The sequence below is a fragment of the Pygoscelis adeliae genome, unplaced genomic scaffold (assembly GCF_000699105.1).
Source record: "Pygoscelis adeliae isolate BGI_AS28 unplaced genomic scaffold, ASM69910v1 Scaffold12, whole genome shotgun sequence".
In the NCBI taxonomy this organism is placed as follows: domain Eukaryota; kingdom Metazoa; phylum Chordata; class Aves; order Sphenisciformes; family Spheniscidae; genus Pygoscelis; species Pygoscelis adeliae.
The window spans coordinates 2,639,784-2,647,009 of NW_008824290.1; positions in this window are offsets into that span (position 1 = coordinate 2,639,784).

A 7,226-nucleotide genomic window follows, 5' to 3' on the forward strand; every position below is an offset into this window, starting at 1 on the left:
CATGTCTGGTGCTGGGAGCAGCTTTTGCAATCACACGTCAGCTGCTGTGGAGCCAGAGCCACTGCGTCACTGCCAGCTTACTCCTTCTGTCCCGCTGTGAGGACATCTATGATGGGCGCTGCTGGAGGAATCCTATCGGTGGGGCAGCACAGAAGGCCACACCACCTGCCAGACCCACCTCCAGGGATCTCTTTATGATGTAAAAAGTAGAATGGGTGCAGCTACACACCGCTTAGAGTTGGTTTCCCCAGCTGATACAGCACTGGAATTATTCATAGAAAAATAAAATTTTGTCTCAAATAAAAGACAATAATTTGTTATTAGAATACTATCCTGAATGGTGAGGGTAAGGGTAGGGAGTAGGCTACTTACTGTAGTTGATGCTGGCCAGGAAACAGGTTCTTTCATTAGGAAGAAACCAAAGAAACATTTTTTTTCCCTCTATGTTTTTTAAGGATTGTGGCTCTAGTAGCAAAAGTACCATGAGAGATTTTTAATGCTTTTGCTGTGTCTGTTGACCTTCCCCCAAGCCATGAGAATTCTGATTCATCCGCAGTACGTTTTCATGGCTGGTTTTACTTCCCATGTCTGTGGGAAATTTAATAAACTGCTTTGTGTATGTTTATGCTTTCAAATATGCTTAAGTAACAATGACATCCAGGTAACTGAGGTACGTAATAACTTCTTCACTGCATTGATCTTGAAGGTCAAAGAGCCACTGGTGGCAGTTGGAGCTATTGTATTCTGATTCAGCTTGAGTTTTAGGGTTGTGTACAGATCAGGTTTTATTTTATCTGATCCAATTCACCTACTATCTCTGCTGAAGGTACAATTCCAGTAAGACAGGACTGTGTCTTTACAGATCAAAGATAGCCAGAAGGAAACCAGAGAACCAAGGAATGGAAAGTACAGGAAAGAATAGACTTTTCTTGCTGATACAATTAAATAGAAGACAGTTGTTGAACCGTTTAATGTGTCTCACCTCTCTGCATGAGAAAGCCATAAATAATGTAAGGAGAGGGACTACTTTTCTTCACAGTGCCTGCACAATGCTATGTGTTGAAAATGACATGCACAAGTCCCCATCTGTGAATAAATATTTAGTTAGATCTTAAGTTCATGCACAAAGAGTAATAAAAAATTAAATAGAGAGAGAAAGAAAAAAAGAATAGTAAACAAAGCTCAGATCTCTATGGGCTTATTTAAAAACACAGAGAAACAGAAGACTATTGGTAGATTCAGTATTTTTAGTACAAAATATTAATGACGGGATTTCTGGAGTAATGTACTGGAATTTAATATCCAGCTCCCAATCTCTTTGATTCCTCTGAACAGTGCTGTTTCCAAGCTGTACTAACATATGTTCAGTGTGAGCCAGAACTGGATGGCTGGTGCTGCAAAGTTCTTCTACACAGTCACTTTTTCATCAAAACTTTAAAAAATTTCTCTTGAAAACACATCCAGAACATTACATACTTGAAAATAAGTTCATGCAAAAATAGAGTTTTTAAAGTTTATGTTAAACACTTGGACACAATATATTACCCAAAAAATTTCCCTCCCAAGGTGACGATGCTAAGCACACTCCCTCCTGCAATCATCATCTCCATTTCAGACCCAGCAATGTAGGAGACAGGTCACCCACTCCTGCTCCAGTAAACTGAATCGAATGGCAATTACTGCAGTGTAGTTATGGGGGCAGCGGGAAGGTTTCTGCAGCACAGTATAGCTATGGGTAAAGGACACCAAAGAGAAGCTGTCCCAGTGTTTCTAGAACTTACACAGCTCCCTACGTTCACAGTCTCCTACTCCTTATATGCACAGCCCTGGGAAGGGGCTGAGGTTCTGTGAATCCCAACAGAAGTCTCCCTGTAACATCAGGATTTTGTTACACCTTATAATCATGCATTGTCCACAAGCATATCCGAATGGCATTCCTAACCCATTTACAGTGTAAAATGGGCAGATCTTACCAAGGAAGAAGATAATTTGTCCATCAGCGTAATCACCACTCTATAAAATAAAAACCTAGGAAAATACTCTGGCTCCCATCCACCACACCCTAGAAGAGAACTGAAGACATATGGATGGATTTCTGTGCATGAAGTGTGTGTCATCTCACTTCAGTCATGGTGAGACCCCTCTGATCCTCATCACCCATATGCTTTTATTCACTCTGTGGTCCAAAAATTCTGGATCCCAAACTCAAATCGCTTCACAGACTTCTGTGGACAGCTTTCTGCTAGAGAAATGAGAAAAGAATAAGAGTAGCAGATGTTTTTTATTAGAACCTGCTATACACAGAGGCAAGAGCGGGACCTGTGGGGCCTGTGGTTGCTCTCTGAGATTTGGGTGCGATTAGTACTTGAAGAGACTAATTAGAAGCTGCTGACTGGCTAGCTGTTGACACATGATGCTTGTGATGAAAAGAAAGCTCAAATCCCAGAGGAGTCAGATGACTGTATTGGTTGACAAAACAGGGAATTTTCCAAAGGTGCTGGCAAAGGGGCACCTGAGCTTGCAGACACCCACTACATTCATCCTGTAAGTCTGCTGGCAGCCAGTACGGCATGTTCATTGCCACAAATTAGCTAATATTTGCAATATCTATTGACCTCCCCCAGCACCATGAGAGTGCTTGGAATAGAATTTATCCAGGATCTTTATAAACTCTTAATCTTTCAGGTCCGTAAGAAACCTATTAAACCATTCTGTGTGCATTCCTGAATTTCTCCCCAGCACCATGGAATGGGTGACGCTAGTCAAGAGCACACCAAACAGTAAGCATGACACTGGAGCTCAAGGAGCTATCAACATCTGTAATACTCACAGTGGTACTGCCAAAGAACCCCTTCACTATATTGTCATCTTTTAAAGCTTTCTAACTTTTCTTTTCCAGTGTATGAAGTGCTTCCACAAGACTGACGTATGGTGCTGGGAAAACAGAAACTCAATCTGCACCAGGTTACACCATCAAGACAATGGAATCACTGTAAAAAGAAAATATTAGTAATTTAGTACTAGCTCTGCTAGATGTTTCTTGCAAAAATATTTTCCAAGGGATACCTAATGGTTTCACCTGACAATAGTAATTTTTAAAAAGCCTGAACTGTATTAAAAGGCCTCATGTACCAAAGTTCTCTTTCTTTCATTAAATAATGGCCAACTCTCTTGTATGATTTATTCTTCCCTCAACACAGTCAGTGGCTTCTGTATTTAAAGAACATTTAAAGAAACACTGTCAGCATTTCTGATATTTTCAGCACCATTTGAATGTTTGAAACAGCCTACCAAATATTTCAGTTAATTTCTTCTAAATATCCTTCTGATTCTTAATAAAATCAGAATCATAAAAAGGATCCTAATTATCAAGATCCCCCTGCTCTCCAGATGGCCACTAGCTCATTTCCCGCTCTACCTTTCATCACTTTTTTTTAGTCTTTCCAAGCTCAGCTCCTATTCTTTTCTAGCATATCTCAAGGATATATTTCTTATGACTGAAAGACAGAGAGGTTGATGCTGTTTTTCATATACAGGGGAAAAAAAAACCAGCACCAAACAAAGGGTTACAGGGCTTTCAGTTCCTATAAGAATTATTGTCAGAAGATCTGTTAGAGATCAGCCAAGTCTTGAAATGAAGCGGAAAGTCCTGAGATACAACCTGTTGTGTACAGGGCCTAGAAATGGAAGAACATTGCCAAGAATCTCTGCTCTGAGAAAAGGTTATTTGCTGATTTGTGAGATCTGATTTGTGGGACACTTCGGGATTGCAATTGGATTTTATGAACTGGCTGACTCTTTTCTCAATCACAACAGCTTTTAGTGTATTCTTGCCTCATATTTCCTGGCTGAGGAACCAGAGGGTCACACTTGTATGTCTGGAAGAATGAGAGACATACGTGCTAGATCTGTCTGGTTGATACAGTGGATATGTTTTGTGGTCTAACAGTGAGAAGGTGGTGAAACCAAGAAACTTAGTTTGACCAACATTATATATATATACAGAGGGTAAAGCAAATTGCCAGAGTAAAAACCAAGGAACTTAGGGGGAAAATAAGGGCTTAAAATGTAAAAGCAAGCTTTAAGCAAGAGAAGGAAATGAAGGCACAGTCTTTAGACAGTAAGAAGATTTATACGGTTTTTACTTTTCCCAATCAGCCAAGATTGCAGGATGCTGATAAGGTGGTACACCCCATTGTTACCATTTGCCAAGGACAAGCGAAAACTTGTCTAAGAAGTGAAACTGAAAGGAAACTGACCTGAACCCTACAGGTACCTCTAATGTGCTCCCCTCCAGAGGAAACCAAGGCAGGGAGCCCTGTGCAAGCTCCAGGGACAGGTATTCTTAGGCTGATGAAGTGCCCACTGAAAACAGGAGGAGAGCACTGATTCTGCTCAGCCTCCTCCCACAGAAAGGTAGCAAGCTAAAACTGTGAAGCTTGCTAGAGCAACAGTGCTGGAGCGTGCTTTGACAAGGAGAGCTGAAGAGTCCATGGGCTTATTACTGGGACCTCTGCCTGTAGGGGGGTCCTGCCAGAGTAATTTCATTCAGAGCCAGTATGCAGGTGAGAAAAAGGCCATCCTGAGACGAGAAGGACTTCTATCCTCCTCCAATAAGTAACGCAGTGCTCAACTCGTACAACTACAACTCGTACTGATTTTACAAAAGTTTGACCAACTCAATGACAAAGCACTAGAGCTAGGATTTCTGGGAAGCTGGGGGGGAGGGAGGGTTGTGATAGTGTTCAAGGGAAAGAAGACTGAATATGAAAGCCGCAGAAATGAAAGCAGTCACTTATAACATGAACAAAATCAGCTACAGGTAGCAAGGGAAGACTACCAGCTGCAGGCATGGAAGTGAGAAACTACAAGCTTCCTTCAAGTATTGCTTGTGGGAATTACTAAATTTGATGAATTGGGGAGACAGCAAAAGGTGTCCCTTTCCCTGGGGGCACATAACTGATGACACCTCTGAGGCAGGGATGGTGATTGCTTGCTAAGCTCTGTCTTAATACATCTGACCAGATGCAAAAAGGAAACAACAAAAGCTGCTGTACTGGATCAGTCCTAAAGGAAGTCAAAGCCCAAGCACTGAGACCAGGGGAAAGAGAAGAGTCTAACTGTCTGATCTCGCAGGCAATTTACCAAATCAGAACCTATAAACAGGCTAATTCTGACATAATCACATCCATAAACATATCCTCCCAAGCAGCAGACACACATGCCTCACTGATGCTTTTGTTCATCTAAGACATTATTCACGCAGTGCAATTTGATACCTGTTTGGGCGAGCAGCCTGCCCAAAGATACTTGTAAAATCAGGGAAGGTGAAGACTCAGTATAATGTATAATAAATGAATATGCTGGGCAATGCGGTAATTTGAAGTATATTTACCTGTGCTTGTGTATTCTTGTAAGGTGTTTTGTTTTTAAGTCTGTGATGATATCTATGAAGAGCAATGTACTTGATTACCCTGGCATGCAGCACAGTGACCTGAAGCTTTGATCACTGAACAGTATGAGATTCACCCATTTTAAGGCCAAAATAAACCACAGTAATTATATAGCCTGACATCTTGTATGATTGCAGAAATGGAAGAATCAGGGCCAACAATAGCTGTTCTTGGCCCAGGTCAGACAAAACATTCGAGTTCTGTTATTGTCCTTCTGGCACCCCTGTTCTCTTCCATTGAGTTATTTTATCCCCCTTTTGAGCCTTCTCACCTCCCACGTAAAAATAAAGTAACTCAGCATAGAAGCCACACAGAGGGAGCCAACATGATTGCAAAGGGAGAGAGTGGAAAAGGGCAGTGTAAAGAGTGGGGGATACTAAAGAGAAGAGCTCAAAGGGACTTCAGTACCTCAAGTAAACAACCTCTGTTATTACTGTCTCTCTTCAGCCCTGCGGTTCTTTCCCGCGATGTAGATGATTGCTACCACGCCTGAGGAAGTATTAGTTATGATTTATCTTTTACAATTTAGATAGTAGTAACGAAATAAATTTCACTTGACTATTTTCAGAGCTAAGCACCTTTTCTTGGAAGAATATCCCCATCTTCAGTAAAACTGCTCTCACTAAAAGCCTCCCTCAAGACTGTGTCCAACCTAACATTAAGTCCCTTTCACCCTTTAGCACACCACAGGAAGAGACAGAAGAAATGTTCACTACAGTTCAAGAAATCTAAGGATGCTGAAATCTAACCTGTGAACAACCTTTCCACTTTCACGGCTAAATGTTACAACTACCCTTTATTTCTTGACAGCCTGCATTCTTGGGTCCCAGGTGTAAATACTTTGGAAACCTGAGATGCAAGGCTTTCAACTGTATGCTGAAAGCTGTAAATATCAGACACAATTTCCTTTTATTTTAATGAGTGGGTTGTCATGGAAACTTTGCAGTGGACTCTGGGCTTCATATTCAAAACTCTTGAGGTTTCTGGCAGTTCCCTGATGGGTCCTGTCAACTGCTCTTTTCACAGGAAGTGATAATAAAAATTCACTTTCCTGTTCAGTGAACCTTGAATGAACTGAAGGAGAACAACCTCAAATCCACTTGCTTCCTCTCACTCCAAATTTCATATGCATGACTGATAGCATGTTACTTAACCCTTTCAATAACTTTGTAAACTGCTGAGATCAGTAACAGTAAAAAATGCTCTATCATTACATGGTCTTGAAAGTCATTTGATTTTTACATGAAACAGGTATAAAAAGCTGCCTTCTTACAAATTTATAAATGCTGACCTCTAAGTGAGGTTGGAGAGTTAAAAGGTAAAAGGACAAAGACTCAACAGTTTTAATCAGAATACTTTTTTTCTTCCCAGATTCATTTCCTGAGCTTAAAACATTTAAGAGTAATGGCAAAATGAGCTTAATATCCTGTTTTCTGATTTTTAATATATTTTACTCTGTAAATGTCTTACATAGATATGTCACATTAGTGAGCGAAAGACAGTAAAAAACCCTAAGCATCCTTTCTAGTTCACAATGAGGTATTTTTCAGCAAGGTTCATATATTCACAAAGTTCTCCTGCTGTACAATACTTCACTGTTATGAAACCATCTTTTGAGAACTATTCCCTCAAGGCTTCTGCTTTTAGTGCTGAGGAAAGATTCCTGAACTTTATCCTGAACATGATCACCAAAATGCCTGGAGATAATCAGGCATCTATGCTGCTGTTTATCCCTTTTCTCTTGTTTTTCATATTTCTCAATTGCACGGCTGT